This window comes from Crotalus tigris, unplaced genomic scaffold (genome assembly GCF_016545835.1).
Source record: "Crotalus tigris isolate CLP2741 ecotype Arizona unplaced genomic scaffold, ASM1654583v1 scf7180000018891.247784533:1973344, whole genome shotgun sequence".
Taxonomy (NCBI): Eukaryota; Metazoa; Chordata; class Lepidosauria; order Squamata; family Viperidae; genus Crotalus; species Crotalus tigris.
The window spans coordinates 1,642,811-1,660,419 of record NW_024097260.1 but is presented as its reverse complement, the minus strand read 5'-3'; the positions used below and the strand labels follow the sequence as shown (position 1 = coordinate 1,660,419).

Here is a 17,609-nt window from a genome sequence, read left to right as displayed (position 1 = left end):
GTCTTTCCGAACCATTTTCAGATCGTATCCCAAAGATGCTTTTTCACGAAGCAACTGGACTTTCTTGTTTTTCCTTGGAAGACGTTTCACTTCTCCTTCAAAAAGCTTTCTTAACATCGGACTGAAGGGTGGGGAATGGAAGGATTGATACTCCTTGCAGACCGTTGGTCATTGGCATGCTTTTAGAGCAGGGCTTTTCAACCAGTGGTACAGGTACCACTTGTGGTACATTGGCACTTGGCAGGTGGTACACGACCGTCCTAGAAAAGTGGTAGTAGGGGAGGGGAATGAGCTGAACTGGTGTTAGCACCGCACAAACCTGAGCGAGAAACGGTTGGAGCTGCAGGGCTGTCAGGGCTCAGCGGAAGCGCCAGGATCAGCGCCAGGCTCCAGCTGGAGCTCGGTGCTGATCCTGGCTCTTTTGCTGAGCCCAGACGAAGTGCCGATCAGCTGAAAAGCAGCACTGATCCTGGCGCTTCTGCTGAGCCCAGAAGAAGCGCCAATCAGCTGGAATGTTGCAGCATCTCCAGGGTCTTGTGATTTACATTCAGATGCTTGGCAACTGATTCATATTTATGATGGTCACAGTGTCCCAGGGTCATGTGGAGTGACCAAAACCTGCTGCAACCACCTAGCAGATGGGAGGAGGGAATAAAAACCAAACACCCCCCCCACCCCACCCCCGCAGCCAATCCTCAACAGAAATGCTCACAACAATGAAAACCTCGGACAGGAGGAAGAGCGCAGCCGGGCGCTGTCTTGCTCGGCTGTGGCTTGGGGGGCACTTTTTTCAGTGCCATTTTAACTTCGAACAGTCACTAAGTGAACTGTTGTAAGTCGAGGACTACCTGTACTTTATCACTTTTTTCCTTTTTTTTTTTTTTTTTGGTCATCAAGTTTTTGACACCTTGCTAGGCGACTGGTGGTCCTCGGATGTTGCCATATCCTAAAAGTGGTACCATGGGTGAAAAAGTGGAAAAGCCCTGTTTTAGAGAGTCGTTGAGGCCACCTGGAGGTCTATCTATGTCCTCAGAGTCACCTGAGTGGTGCAAATGGTTCCAAAAAGGCTCCACACCCATTTGCACTCCTCAGGTGACCCTGACGACACAGGTAATCCTCCAAGTAGCCTCCACGACTCTCCAAAAGAAGGCAAATGACCAGCGGTCTGCAAGGAGTATAAATCCTTCCATTCCCCACCATCCAGTTAGATGCTGAAGAAGCTTCTGGGATGAGAAGCGAAACGTCTTCAAAGAAAAAAAAAACTAAGTTCAGTTGCCTCCTGAAAAAAACACCTTTGGGACAGCCATGACTTGCATTGACTGAGAACTTTCCTAGATTTTCAGAACTTTAAGATGCACGGACTCCATCTCCCAGAATTCCCCTGCCAGCAACTAATACGTTACGTGGACTTCAACTCCCAGAGTTCTCCAGCCAGCATGCTACCTGGGGAACTCCACACATCTTAAAATTGCTGAGCTTGAGCAACGGTCAGCTAAAGGAAACAGGGAGGGGGGAAGGAAGCAGCGTGTGCGTTTGTGTCTGTGTGTGTACGTGCACACACTCGTAAGAGGGGGAAGGAAAGGGAAGATGGTTTGAATGTTGTCCAATTCCCTTGTACCGTTTCTTCAAATTAAGAGCTTTTAAAGAGGAATGCCTGGCTAATTGCAATCCTTGGTTTGTGCCTTGAATTCTCCAGGAGGAGTTAAAAATGCTTCCTCGTCAATCTTGTTAGTGAATTTTCAAGCCACCTTTCAAGATGTGGATTTATAGCTCCTCCGTTTTTTCTTCCTCCCGCCCGGATGACGTGAAACTTACCTCTTGAGCAGTCAGCATTTCGGAAGCTGGCTATTCCGCTAGGACACCGTGGTGGTGGTGAGCCCTCTCCGATCTTCTCCTGTTCTGGAACGAAAGACCCAAAGCTTTGGAGGACCCTACGTTCCCAAGGACACGATGGGATCGGATGAACCACAAAACGGAACAAATCTGAATTGTGTTGGCTTTCGTTTACAATCCACTGGATCGGAGAGGATTCATCAGGATCCCTCCCTTGGGTCAGGTTGTAGAGAACAATTGGATGAGGAAGCTTGGGTTGGTGACGGGATCAATACCCACGTTCCTTCTGAACTTGGAGCTTTCACTGGTCCACCCATCCGTGTTCATTCATGATGTCTTTGGATGAGCTGCCTTGAAGAAAGGGTACAGGGGAGTCCTCATTATTTCATGACTCCTGCCTTGAAGAAAGGCTACAGGGAGTCCTTGTTTAATGACCGGTCACTGTTTGAAGTTATGACAGATCCCTTCTTCCACAAAAGCCACTTACAATCTGGTTCTGGCAGCACACAGATGTGCACGGGCACACAAACACACACACAGGGAGCGAAGGTTACATGACTCCATTTACAGCCAGTTGCAGCCTTGCACGATCTCGTGACCCCAATTTATGATGTTGGTTTTTTTTTTTTTGCCGGTTTCCACCCTTTCCGTCCAGTTTCTTGCAAATAAGCAGATTTGCTTCAACAACCCCGCAACGGTCTCTTAAGGACGCCTGTGTTTGCATCACAAGCACCACAAGCGAAGTTGTAAAATTGGGTCGCTCTCCACTTTACAACTTACACTGGAAATTCCGGGCGCCCCTAACGTCATAACTGGAGGACCGCCTGTTTACATTTCAAAATCTTTTCACCCACTTCAGTTTTGGGAGCCTGTGAGAGAAAGAGAAAAGAATGGCTTTCCTTGGAAGAAAACCTGTATTTTTATGGTTTCGACGTCAATAAATCAGTATTGGGAGTGAATTGGCTTTTATCATTTCAGCCTTGACATCCTTCTAATTCTGCCTACCTCGATCTTCTATCTGCTAAGAAATCAGAGCTATAAAAAGGGCAACACTAATTAACTAGAGGCTGTTCCGTGCTTTTGTGTCATCGCTGGGCTTTCAGTGGATTGGGGGAAGCAGCAATAATAAAGCTGCTTGGCTACCACAGGTGAAATTTCCCAGATTAAAGAGACGCTCACACAAGTGACAAAACAGCCAGGCAGCGCAAACGTCATTCTTATCGCTATTTTCAAATATATCACTCTTTCTGTTTGCAAAGGCTCCGAGTGCAAAAGACCCTTATTGTAATAAGATTAACATACCAATATTATCAGAAGCAGCAGGGTGTTATGGAATGAATATTAACGGCGAATATTATGGTTTGGCATTGGAATTGCTAATTAAGCCCATCTGTCAAATAGCATTTGAATTTACCCCCCACCCTAAAAAAAACCCCAACTTGTTATCAGCTTGGGATAACGTTTTGAAGCCACATTTTATTTTCCCAAATATTCTCTAGTGGAGTTCAAAGGTACAGGTGTTGGTTAAAAAATAGCCTGGCATGTAAAAAGGAAAGAGTACAGAGAAGAGCAACAAAGATGATCAGGGGACTGGAGGCTAAAACATACAAGGAACGGTTGCTGGAATTGGGTATGTCTAGTTTAACGAAGAGAAGGACGAGGGGGGACATAATAGCAGCCTTCCAATATCTCAGGGGCTGTCCCAAAGAAGAGGGAGTCAAGCTATTCTCCAAAGCATCAGAAGGAGACTGATTGAACTTTTTAGTCCCACCCAGTCTGCCGTTACCACCACAACCACGTCCACCCAGTGTGCCATGCCCAGCCAATGGGCCACACCCACCCAATGGGCCACACCCACCCGGCACTCGACGATGCATAAGAGGGTTTTGGGTTGCAGTTTGAGCACTCGGTCTCTAAAACGTTCGCCATCACTGATCTAGGTGTACGCAATCATCTCATCTTGTACCACACAACTATGGGTGCACCCTCTTTAACTGATTAGGACCTTGTCCTATCCTGCAATAGTAAAGCAAGCCATTTGGGGGCAGCCCCCCCCCCGAGAACGACCCATTACTTCTGCCCTGCCTTCTGGTGCCAAAGAGAATGATAATAAAGGTTATCTTATCTTCTTTTCATTTTCCTTTACCCCTGGTATCGGGTCCTTTTATGCTTGGTGACTAATTCTCATTTTGGCAGCCTAACATTAAATTATTTACCATCCAGTCTTTTGAATGAGTCAGAGTCCCATTCTTGTAACATGTTGCAGCTGCAGACATGTTCTTCTGGGACTCTCTGGAACATTGTAATTCCCAAAATGACACACACACACACACACACACACACACACACACACACACACCACTTCCTAGCTTTGGCAACTCACCCTGCATCAATATTCCAGACAAGGAGTAACGGATGGAAACTGATCAAGGAGAAATTCAACCTAGAAATAAGGAGAATTTTTCTGACGGTGAGAACAATCAACCAATGGAACAGAAGTTACCTCCAGAAGTCGTGGGAGCTTCATCCCTGGAGACTTCCAAGAAAAGACTGGATGGCCATCTTGTCAGAAATGGTGTAGGGTCTCCTACTTGGATGGGGGTTGGACTAGATGACCCACAAGGTCCCTTCCAACTCTGTTATTCTATTCTATTCTATTCTATTCTATTCTATTCTATTCTATTCTATTCTATTCTAAATTAAACTATAATGGCTCCAATAACTATTGTATGGCTTCCTGATGTTCATTAAAATGTTTCATAAACCCAATATTGTATTGTAGATCACCGATAATGTAGTATATGTGTGTTTTAACGAGTTGGGGGGCCTCGGATCATTTTCGCTGCAATGCTTCACTCTCCCCCCCGCCCCCCGAGGCATTTTATGGGAAGAGGACAAGGAAAATTGCCGATGGCTGCAAAAATAACATTTTGTAAAAGGTGTTCCATCCTGTTGGGAGAAATAGATTTCAATTTACAATGTTGTAGGAGAGTGGAATTGCAAGACTACAGAGAGACACTTACACCGTGCTTGATGGCTTGGGGCAGGAGATGTTTTTTTTTTTTTTTTTGCTGTGGTCTGTAATTATAATTAACTACATTGAGAGTGCATTGTGGGAAACTGTGCTTTTTACCAGTGGAAAAACTCTTCTTTTTGCGCTATAGAGGCACAATAATGGACAGCCTCTCTCAGCAGGACTTCCCATTTGGTCCACAGTGCAGACTAGATAGTAGCAGAGACCCAAAATAACTTTAGAACATCAGAAGATGGAGGATTGAGCTTGTCCCAGTCAACAAGAAACTGTTTATGCGTCCCGTGTGAGGGCAAAGAATCTTTTAAGTGAAAACTCAAAGACAAAAGGAGACCTAATTGAACAACAACAACAACAAAACCATATTTGAGGATCTATTCTTTGTGTTTACCCAAGGACATTGTTTCAAGAGAGCACGGAGAAGAGCAACAAAGATGATTGGAGGCTAAAACATACAAAGAACGCTTGCGGAAATTGGGTTAGTTTAATCCAGTGGTTCTCAACCTGTGGGTCGGGACCCCATTTGGGGTCGAACGACCATTTCACGGGGGTCGCCAAACAACGCAGTCCGCCATTTTTTCCCCCTTTTCCTTAGCTGTGCTACTCCCTTTTATTCTATTGGCTTTTGAAAGCCAATAGAATAGACTCTCTTGAATAGAGTCTAATTCTATTGGCTTTCAAAAGCCAATAGGAATTGTCCAGGCTGTCTCTGCCCTGCTGAGCCCGCCAAAAGTCCCATTCTGCAAACGGTGCTGCACCAGTTGAGAAGTCCTCAACTTACGACCTGTTGAGTAGTCCTCGACTTACGACCGGTTGGGGGTCACGGCATTAAAAAGTTTGAGAACCACTGGTTTAATGAGAAGAAGGACGAGGGGAGATGGGAGAGCAGTGTTCCAATATTTGAGTGGCTGCCACCGAGAAGAGGGAGTCAAGATGTTCTCCAAAGCACCTGAAGGCAGGACAAGAAGCAACAGATGGGAACTAATCAAGGAGAGAAGCAACCTGGAATCAAGGAGAAATTTCCTAAGAGTGAGAACAGTTAACCAGTGGAACGACTTGCTTCCAGAGGTTGTGGGTGCTCCATCACTGGAGGTTTTTAAAGAAGAAATTGGACAACCGTTTGTCTGAAATGGGATAGGGTCTCCTGCTTGAACAGGGGGTTGGATTAGATGACCTCCAAGGTCCTTTCCAACTTTATTATTCTATTATCTCCCACACAATAATAGTGTTCCAATATTTGAGGGGCTGCCCCAAAGAAGAGGGAGTCAAGCTATTCTCCAAGGTGCCTGAAGGCAGGACAAGAAGCAACGGATGGAAACTCATCAAGGAGAGAAGCAACCTAGAACTAAGGAGAAATGTCTGAAGCCTGGGCAGGACATGTTGCAAAGTTTAAACCCATGTTGTGATGGAATCCGTCGGCTCATCCTTGAAAATGGGGCCTTGCAAAGACTATGGCAAAGGTGTCACTGTGACAGACCTTGTCACAAGAAATGAGCACGGATAAGCGACTTGTGGAAGAGGAGTAAAGGGAAACAAAAACATTTCATTTTTTTTTCTCAACTCGGTCTGATGAAGCCATGAATATTTTGTTTGACAGGTTATAGTTCGCCAGTTCCCTACTGTATCACCTTAAATGCTGGGAAATCAGCATCCGTGGTCACCTCTGTCAGCTTTGTTGTTTGTTCAATGCTATGGAAAATGACAAGTGGGCTGAATGAAATGTCAGGGTTAAAAAAAAAAAAAGACTTCAGGCCATCTTTGGGGGCAACGTTAAGTCAGGGTTTTTCCCAGCTAGCTGCTCCTCATATTACAAACAGAAATGAGAGAATCACTGGGGGGGGGGAGTTCAGAAATAAGGGAGTGCTAAATGGGGAGCTCACCAAGTGGACAATGAAATTGTTTTGTTGTTGTTAGTTGCGAAGTCGTGTCCGACCCATCGTGACCCCATGGACAACGTTCCTCCAGGCCTTCCTGTCCTCTACCATCTTCTGGAGTCCATTGAAGCTCACGCCTCCTGCTTCAGTGACTCCATCCAGCCACTTCATTCTCCGTTGTCCCATTCTTCTCTTGCCCTCCATCTTTCCCAGCATCAGGCTCTTCTCCAGTGAGTCCTTCCTTCTCATTAGGTGACCAAAGTACTTGAGTTTCAACTTCAGGATCTGGCCTTCTAAAGAGCAGTCAGGATTAAATCCAGCATGAGGTGGTAGCCTTCACCAGAACGTTCATTCTTCTAATGCAGGGGGGTCAAACTTGCAACATCATGTGACGTGTCGTGACGTCTCGTGACTTTTTTTCCCTTGCCGGCAATGGGGTAGGGGAGGTTTCGTTATGATGCATCGGGTCCGCCAGCTGGCAGTTTGACACCCCTGTTCTAACGGCTTACCTCCTCAGCTAGTTGTGACTAGCAGAATAAATTTCTGTAGCACGTTGAAACTGGTTAATTAAACTGATAATGTATGGACCTAAGATGGGTGGAGGGTTTAATGGCGGCTTGTAGTTATTACTCAGTTGAATGTCAATGGAGATTTTTGGTCATCCAGGTCATGGCCGTCCCAAAGATGCTTTTTTGTGAGGCAATTGGACTTTCTTGTTTTTCTTTGAAGACGTTTCGCTTCTCATCCCAGAAGCTTCTTCAGCTTTGACTGGGGGAAATGGAAGGATTTATACTCCTTGCAGACAGCTGGACAGCTCCGGAGGATCTTCAGCCAACACAACATAGGTGCACATTTCAAACCCACACTAAGGCAGAAGCTTGTCCACCCGAAGGATAAAACACGCAGACACAAACTGTGCAATGTGGTATATGCAGTACAATGCAGTGAGCCATGTGCAGATCTGTACATTGGGGAAATAAAAGAACCACTTCATAAACACATGGCACAACATGGGAGAACAAACCCATCAGGACAAGAGTCAGCACTCCATCTGCATTTAAAAGACACAGGCCATTCTTTTGAAGATAGCAAAGTCCATATTTTGGACAGAGAGGACCACTGGTTTGAAAGAAGGGTCAAAGAGGCCACCTATGTCAAAACTGAACAGTCCTCCCTCAACAGAGAGAGAAGGATACGGCATCATCTATCTCCAGTCCACAACACAGTCCTTTCCGCAGTTCCAAGAAGGCCTCACACCCATTTGCACCACTCAGATGACCCTGAGGACACAGATAAACCTCTAGGTGGCCTCAACGACTCTCTAAAAGAAGGCAAATGACCAGCTGTCTGCAAGGAGTATAAATCCTTCCATTCTCCACCATCCAGTCGGAGCTGAAAAAGCTTCTAGGAATAGAAGGCAAACGTCTCCAAAGAAAAGTGCACATCTCCTGAAAAAAGCACCTTTGGAATTACTTGGTTGAATTGCTTGATTCATGTATCAATAGAAAAGATTATTTGTAGCTCAAGACTGAACCTTGAGTGGGCCATTATTAGTAGTATTCTACTATTAATGCTAGGTGGCGCTTCTCAAAAGACCCCCAAGAATGGTTTCTGCCCAGTTTTCGAGGTACACTAGATCAGGAAGCAGATACTAGACTCATGTTCTACTAAAAGATTTCCCAACAAGGTTTTCCAAAAACCCAAAATAACAAACTGTTATACTTGTGGGCTCCTTGGTGCTCTCTGAGCTTGCTAGTTTTCTTGCAGACATTTCATGACCCAACTAGGTAACATCATCAATGCTAGAAGGGAGTGGGCTTTGTGGAGGAGGGAGGAGGAGGAGGAAAGAAGGAAGGAAGGAAGGAAGGAAGGAAGGAAGGAAGGAAGGAAGGAAGGAAGGAAGGAAGGAAGGAAGGAAGGAAAGACTGTCCTTGGTGCTCTCTGAGCTTGCTGGTTTTCTTGCAGACATTTCATGACCCAACTAGGTAACATCATCAATGCTAGAAGGGAGTTGGCTTTGTGGAGGAGGGAGGAGGAGGAAGGAAGGAAGGAAGGAAGGAAGGAAGGAAGGAAGGAAGGAAGGAAGGAAGGAAGGAAGGAAAGACTGTCCTTGGTGCTCACTGAGCTTGCTGGTTTTCTTGCAGACATTTCATGACCCAACTAGGTAACATCATCAATGCTAGAAGGGAGTGGGCTTTGTGGAGGAGGGAGGAGGAGGAGAAGGAAGGAAGGAAGGAAGGAAGGAAGGAAGGAAGGAAGGAAGGAAGGAAGGAAGGAAGGAAGGAAGGAAGGAAGGAAAGACTGTCCTTGGTGCTCTCTGAACTTGCTGGTTTTCTTGCAGACATTTCATGACCCAACTAGGTAACATCATCAATGCTAGAAGGGAGAGTGGGGTTTGTTTTCTGTTTATATACTAGTGGTTTGCCCTGTCTAGGTTAGTGAGAGTGTTCTTGGTGATTTATTATTTAACTGTTTGTTTGAGTAGGCATTTCCTTGGTTGAGATATTGATTACAAGCTTGATTGTTAGTTTATTGTTAATCCTGGCATTAATTTATATTGATCTGGGTGTTATTTCCTGGGTGTTATTTGCTGGTTTATTGGCATTAATCTCTGTTTATCTGGGTGATATTTGCTGGATGTTTTGCTTCCTTTGTATCTTTACGATGGCCTCTTTTGAATGGTATGCAGATGTTGTTTATCTCTATGTGCCAATTGATGGCTGTTTTGCCTGAGCTTCTGAGAATTCTCTAGCCTGGATTTAGCTTGATCTAGGACGCTCACACTTAGCCAGGTACAATTTGGTGAAGTCTGTCCATGCGTTGTGCAGTTAAGGTGATATATGTATCTCTCTGTGTGGTGTGTAGGGTTGATTATTGTGAAAAGCTTTTGTAAGCCTTACACGTTTGCTTGATACAGAAGCTCACCAAATTGGCTATAGATCTTCGGCTTGGGCAACGTTGATTGATTAGGGCCATCAATGTAGTGTCAACTTTCAATGACCGCCTAGATGGACCTTCTCTGTGCTGGTTTTTAATGCATTCATTACTGCTGTAATTGTGTCCATCCACCTCTCTCTTTTTTCCCCCTCTTTTCCCAGCCTTCTGGATTTCTCAAGGGAGATTGAGTTTTGCATCAGGTATCCAAAATACAATATCTTGAGTCTGGTCTTTTGTGTTTCAAATGAGAACGCTGGATCAATTTGTTCCAGGATCCATTGATCTGTTCTCCTGGCTATCACCACCAATATTGAAAGGCATCAATGTCCTTTCTATCCATTTTCAAGGCCCAACTTTCACATCCATAAACCGCCACGTTGAAATAATTGCCCACAGAGTTCTAATTTTGACTGATGTAGGCGCATCACAGTACCACATTGTTTTTCTTTTGCAAAGCCTTCATTGCTATCCTATCAGATATTAATCCGGGGTAGAAATAGAATAGAATAGAATAGAATAGAATAGAATAGAATAGAATAGAATAGATGAAAAATAGAGTAGAGTAGAGTAGAGTAGAGTAGAGTAGAGTAGAGTAGAGTAGAGTAGAGTAGAGTAGAGTAGAATAACATAGTTGGAAGGACACTGGAGGTCTTCTAGTCCAACCTCCTGCTCAGGCAGGAAACCCTACACCATTCCAGAAAAATGGCTGTCCAGTCTCTTCTTAAAAACTTCCAGTGTTGGAGCATTCACCGCTTCTGGAGGCAGGTTGTTCCACTGGTTAATTGTTCTAACTGCCAGGAAGTTTCTCCTTAGTTCCAGGTTGCTTCTCTCCTTGATGATTTTCCATCCATTGTTTCTTGTCCTGCCTTCAGGCACTTTGGAAAATAGCTTGACTCCATCTTCTTTGGGGCAGCCCCTGAGATATTGGAAGACTGCTATCATGTCCCCCCTTGTCCTTCTCTTCTTTAAACTAGACATTCTCAATTCCAGCAGCCTTTCCTTATATGCTTTAGCCTCCAGTCTATAATCATCTTTGTTACTCTTTTAATGTCTTCTTTCTCATTTCAAAGCTGGTTGCTGAGCCAGTTGTCCTTAGTCTGGTCTAATGTCATTAAACATAATTAGTCTAATTTTTGTTCACTGTGCTCCTTAATTTTCATTACCAGGCCTAGCAGATCATTTGCATTCTCGGCTGTCACAGTCATGTCATCAACATAACATGGGTTATTGATGTTTCTTCCTCCAATTTTAAAACCATAATCATCTTTCAGTTCCGCTTCCCTCAATACATATTCAAGATGTTGGTTTGATTCACTTCAGCCTCAATGAGTTGTCCTCTTATAGCTGAAGACATACGAATCTAGTCTCAGGGGGTTAGTATATAATTCCTTATACGGTAGGAAGCGGGTTAAATCACTATTTAGATCAGAATAACAGAATTGGAAGGGACCTTGGAGGTCATCTAGTCCACCCCCCCACCCAAGCAGGAGACCCTATACCATTTCTGACAGATGGCATAGTGCTATATATTATTGCAAGCCCAGTTTTATAGTTTCCTGCAAACACATTCATTTGTGTTTCATTTGACAAGTCATGGTTAAACCAGCCTGGGGGGCCTTATCTATCATCTCAGCCTTGTAGTTTATACAACGTGGGAACTAAATTTATGGTTCTGCTCGGAAATTCTTTTTTTTTTATTTAAAAAGTTTTATTGGTTCTGCTCGGAAATTCTAATGTAGATGGCTCAGATTAAAATCCGAGTAGTTTGTTTCCTTTGTTTCGACCTCAAGGAGATCTGGAGATTTTGACTTTTCTGGACACCCTCAACAGGGTCCTTACCCCCAAAACAAAGGTACAGCTGAAATTCCCAGGATCCTACAATCTAGTTAGGTAGACTTATACATTCTATTTTTTCTTACCTTCTCTCTTTTTTTCCCCCTCCCCTGTCCTAGATTTATCAAGTTTCACTTCTATGCCAGCTGCTGTGTCCCCCCCCCTTCCTTCTACACTAAAATATGCAGGTGTATTCTTTCCAATGTTTTCATTTTGGCTGCTTGCATTTCCATAATACACTTGGCGAGCAGGTTCTGATACCATCATGTTTTATTTTATACGTGATCTTCATCAACAGATGCATTCTGAAGCACACAGTTCCCTAAGAAAGCTGCTTTTTTTAGCCCCCTCTCCTGACTTTCAATGTTTGGTGTCATAACATTTGGAGAGGTGCAAATTTTGAAGAGCCACTCCTGGTTTCCTCACATGTCTGGCAAGGTTTTATCCCCAGCGTGAGCTGAATGCAGTTATTTCACTGCCCTAACTTAGGTCAATACTTAGCGGTTCTCTCCTCTCTTGAAAGGTTTCCTTAAGGTTGAACCCAGGGCTAAGGTTTATCTCCAATTTGCACCTCCTTGAAATTCAATATATCTCTAACCGCCAGGGTGGGGTGGATTAAAAAAAGAATGAGACCACGAATGAGAATTTGTCAAAGCAAATTCAAGGTAAACCAGCAATTCCATTCAGTTATTCTGTTTATTTATTTTTCTCTCTCTCTATCTGTCTCTCTTTCACCCGTACACCCCAACGCAAACATGGCTAACAAATATTATGTGAAATCTTGGCAATGAATCTCTGTCTTTAAAGTATAATTTCAGACAGGGAATATACTAGTACCCAATCGAGCTTTTTTCTTCCATTTTCACCTTTCTCGCCCTCCTTCCTTTTAAAGGGCTGAGATTCTACTTTATTTGAATCCCATCTATTCTGTGCGGGTTTTTTTTTTAAAGGTATTCTTTACAATTCATTGTATGCCTGCACGGGGGAAAAAAAAATCAGTAAGAATGTCAGGGCTACATAAAAATAGGCAGGTATAAAAAGTATTGCCTGTTCTTTCTTTCTTTTTTGCAAAAATGTCCGTTTGTGTGTGTGTTTCCTTTTGCTGCTGTGGAAAAAAAAATAACTGGAAACCAAGGAGATGTAGAGGCCACTGAATTCTATGGGCTGAGGCAGCTGAGAGATAGTTAATATTTTTCTATATGCCCTATGAATACGATATCATTTTATTCCCACTCAATCTAGACACCAGATTCAATTTCCATGGGCTGATCCTAACTTCTCAGGGACCATGGGCAAATATCCGAGGGGATCAAAGGATTGGGAGAATCTCCAATCTGCAACAAGTCCCCCCCTTCCCCCCCCCAAATAAGACATATAACTGAAGGGAAATATCTGTATCCCTAGAAGATAATTCAGTGAAAGTAGATTATGCTGGCTGCAGTAGGAGCAAGAGACCCCAAACAGAAGGACTCTGAGCTTGGTTGTTTTCTTGCAGATGTTTCAGTACCCAATTAGGTAACATCATCAGTTTCTCCTCCTCCTCCTCCTCCTCCTCCTCCTCCTCCTCCTCCTCCTCCTCCTCCTCCTCCTCCTCCTCCTCCTTCTCCCCCTAGCACTGATGATGTTCCCTAGTTGGGTCATGAAATGTCTGTGAGAAAACCACCAAGCTCAGAGAACACCAAGGACCCCATAGTCGTTGTTGTCGTTGTCTTCCTCCTCCTCCTCTTCCTCCTCCTCCTCCTCCTCGTACTGATGATGTGATCTAGTTGAGTGATGAAACGTCTGCAAGAAAACAACCAAGTTCGGAGAGCACCAAAACTTCCCATTTCAACCCTGAGCTACAAATAGTCTCTTCTGTTGAAACTCTTTGTTTTATATCGAATTCAGCCCCAGAACTCTCATCAGCAGCGCAGGAAGATCATCCTTTATTGTCTATAGAACAATTCCTTGACCCCCCCCCCACCACCACCTCACCCCAAATCGGAATCTGTCTCCGTGTCAAACTTAAAAATGTCATAATTTCTTAAACGATGAAAGACAGCCTTTTCTTTGCTGAAGCTTCTTCTTGTCTGTTTATTCATGCTCAAACTTAAGGAAACAAAACAGAGGAGGGCAAAAAAAATTTCTTTGTTTGTAATTTTTATTCCAATTAGGTCTAGTTGAGGCAGCAAATATTGTACCTGGAAACGGGATAATTGCAGAATGTGTCCTCGGAGACTAACATTTTGTTAATTGCTGGAGGCAATTAGTTTTTGTCTGAACAAAATTCATAGTGACTGTTGCATTTGTCTGGGAAGCAAAGAATTCGAGAAGCGGTTGAGGCTAAAAGATGAAGAATTTTTTTTAAAAAAGGCATTTAAAATACAAGCGGTCCTTGATTTAGGACCGTAATTGAGCCTGGCAATGCTGGTTTGCAAGTCACGACAGTTGTAAAATGTGTGATCTTGTGACCAAACCTGTTTTTAAGGACCTTGTTTGTGGTGATCGTTAAGCCAACACCACAGTCGTAAAATAAATCCATTGCTGGCTCTGAGCCAGTTGTGGACAGAAAGTGGAAGTAAAAGTATCATAAATCATGGTGTCATGGTTGTCTGAAATGATGCAAGGTTTTCTTCTCAGAGCAATAATCTCAACTCCCTTCATTTTTTTTTTGAAGTTGCTGTAACACCCTTTGGTTACAATTGGTTTTTAGAATTAAAAATAGCTCCTGTACTAAATGTTCTAAAGAATTAACTTCCTTTATGTATTTAAAAAAAAAAGAGAGAAGAGACTTCTTTCCCTCCATTCCTAACTTTATTTCATATTGACTTAATATCCTGACTCAGCAGCTCTGAGTGAATCGAGAGATGAGTTAGGAGAGGATTTAATGAGCATCTTGCTTTGGGTTATAAGCTGAGAAACTGAAATGTAGGCTCAGTGTAGAGCAGTGGTTCTCAACTTTTTTAATGCCACGACCCCCAACCGGTCATAAGTAGAGGACTACTCAATCAGTCGTAAGTCGAGGACTATTCAACTGGTGCAGCGCCGTTTGCAGAATGGGACTTTTGGCGGGCTCAGCAGGGCAGAGACAGCCTGGACAATTCCTATTGGCTTTTGAAAACCAATAGAATTAGACTCTATTCAAGAGAGTCTCTTCTATTGGCTTTCAAAAGTCAATAGAATAAAAGGGAGTAGCACAGCTAAGGAAAAGGGGGAAAAAATGGCGGACTGCATTGTTTGGCGACCCCCGTGAAATAGTCGTTCGACCCCAAATGGGGTCCCGACCCACAGGTTGAGAACCACTGGTGTAGAGGGAACTTAGAGACTATCCGATCGAGCCCTCTAATTTTATCAGTGGATTGATTGCCTTAAATGATACACCATCTCCTCGGAGACTTAGGCGGCTTATAATAAAATCCACCCCAAAAGGCTGCAACTCCTTCTAAATATATGTAGACTAGAATTCTCCAAATTCCCAGGCGCCATGAGGCTCTCCAAACACACCCACAAGTTACTAGATTGGGAGAAGGATGATATCAGTCCCCTAATCTTATGATGAAAACAGTAAGTTGTCCACTCCTTTGAAGACCACACCAAGTTTGTAAGGTTCCTATGGAAACCTGAAATTCTTCACAGCTGGAAATGAAGATGTTGTCATGGTTCCGACAGATGTTCTTCTGCTAACATTGGATATTCTTGCTTTGACAGATGTTCAGTAAAGGTTCACCATGCCATGAAGAACTAAATTCCTCCCCTCCTGCCCCCAGGAATATACATATATTTGTTAGGCACAAAGAATGGGGATCACATGATAAATGTCAAGCTTGAAGTTCGCTTTGCTGGTGCAACAATTACTGCTTCTTAGCTTGCCCATGAATTTTGAGGGAGGGTGGGGAAATGGAATGCAGGCAACAAAGATAAAGAAGGCAGACTGTGAGATTCAAGGACGAGGCACTAGTTGTCTGGCCGAGGCAAAGACATTTTCTCATAACAATATATTTTCTCCTAATTGGGCAATGTGACCTGTTCAGAGATGGGAGGGGGAATTCTATTATGAAGAGGTTTTCCAGAGCTGGTTTTGCTTTCATATGTGCCAAAATGGTGTACTCAACAAAGTTTTACATTAATGTCTTGAAGATGTTTGCTTGGTTGGGTTTGTCAGTCGGAACCATGACATTAAGTTCTAATTAAGCTGATTTATTGCTAATGCCTATACACAAGAATCTAGCCAACTAAGGCTCAGCACTAAACTGGGACTAGATAAGAGTCAGCCAAACTCAAGAAGGGTAGGAGTTGGACTGTTTGTGGGAACGTATCAATTCTAAGATGATGACTCTCTTGACTCCACCACCCAGGCTCTGTCTGTTCTTTTCCTACAACATTCTCCTTATTTAAATTCTCATCCGTTCCATTTTCAAATCTACCGCAGGGTAAAGGAGTTCTTTTTTAATAAGGCTTCTTTTGTTTCCCCCCAACTTGGAGAGGGTCGTTGAAGGTGGGAGTCCTAAGAGGCAGAGAGAAAAGAGAGGAGGTAACAGAATTTGAAAACAAGAGAAAGAAGCACATGTGTATCTGTGTGTGTGTGTGAGTGAGAGAGAGAGAGAGAGAGAGAAAGAGAGTGTGTAAGCGGGTGCATAAATCCCTTCTAAAATTAGAAAGCCAATTTGTCTCTGAAGCCTGGGGAATGAGACGTACATATCCTTGGAAAATTAAGAGCAAAACAAGGTCTGTTGGACTCACCTGCTATTCTATGCCTTGGAGGCAGGAGAAAGAGAGAGAGAGAGAAAAAAAAACCAAGAACAATTTTTCGGCTCTTTCCCAGAGAGGGGAAGAAAAGCACCACTAGTGTTTGGTGGCTTGGAGCAATTTATCAATTCCTAAATAGATAGATGAAATGAAAGAGGAATTTCAAGCAGTTTTCAGAGAGGCCTGAAAGAGAAGCTCATCTAGTCGCCAAAAAGTTTCCACTTATAAACAGGAATAGGTTTGTTGACCTAAACACGTCCCAAAACAGCCACCGTAAGGGTTTCAGGACTGCTACTTTTTGGGACGTAGGATATGACTAAGCTGTACAAAGACTGGAGGCTGAAACATACGAAGAACACCAGCAGGAACTGGGTATGTCTAGTGATGAGAAGGACTAGGGGTGACATAATAGCAGTCTCCCCATATTTGAGGGGAGGGAGAGGGAGTCAAGATGTTCTCCAAAGCACCAGAAGGCAGGACAAGAAGAATGGATGGAGACTAATCAAGGAGAGAAGCAACCTGGAACTGTGGAGGAATTTCCTGAAAGTCAGAACAATTAAACAGTGGAACAACTTGTTCCAGAAATTGTGGATGCTCCAACACTGGAGATTTTCCAGAAAAGATTGGACAGTCGTTTGTCTGGAATGGTATAGGGTCTCCAGCCAGAGCAGGGGATTGGACTAAATGACCTCCAAGCTACCTTCCAGCTCTGTTAGGTCTGTCTAATCTCATGCTACCCTCTTTATGAATTCAATAAGGTCCAGTCAGGCTGTCCTGAATTACCGTCTCATGCTTTTTCCTTTCACAGAACCGAAGAACAGTTTTAACTCTCCCATCTCCTTCTTAAGGTAGAGTCCCTCTACAAAACCTTTTTCTCCACCCATTATGCAGCTCTGGGCTATGTAGTCTCTTATCTGACCATTCTCTAGGTAGCATCTCTCTACCCCATTTCTCAAGGTCATTCTCCTACACCATCGCACCTTTGAGGCAATTATTGATTAGGGATATGCCAATATTGGATTGGGCCATGTGATAGAGGATCAGTTTCCTGGTTTGACTTTCCAAGATGGATCACCCAATTGATCTGGTGCCTTGAATCGGATGCGTGCCATTCAATTGCAGGAGCTGTTGCATGCATATAACCTCCTTGCGGAATCACGCACAGAATCTAATATCGGTTTGATTCAGCCCAGTGCCTCAGCTCCTGTGGATTTGTTTTTTCCAAATGAACTCTTTGAAGTGCATCAAACCGAACTTGCTGTGGCCTAATATGTAGTACTGATTGTATTTCTTTACCCCTTTTGCTTTTGCTTGGGCCAAGTAAAGGAGGATAAGTACCGAAAGGAGAATAAGGCGATGGGCAATTAAAAAAACAA

The 17,609-nt window shown here is 43.6% G+C and overlaps 1 protein-coding gene across 3 annotated transcripts in view; it reads left to right on the top strand.

Annotated features, from left to right (window-relative positions):
* The window catches only part of LOC120314346 (transmembrane protein 132D-like), a 218,732-nt gene that overhangs the window by 91,286 nt on the left and 109,837 nt on the right, over positions 1-17,609 (top strand). The gene's annotated exons all lie outside the window — the stretch shown is intronic.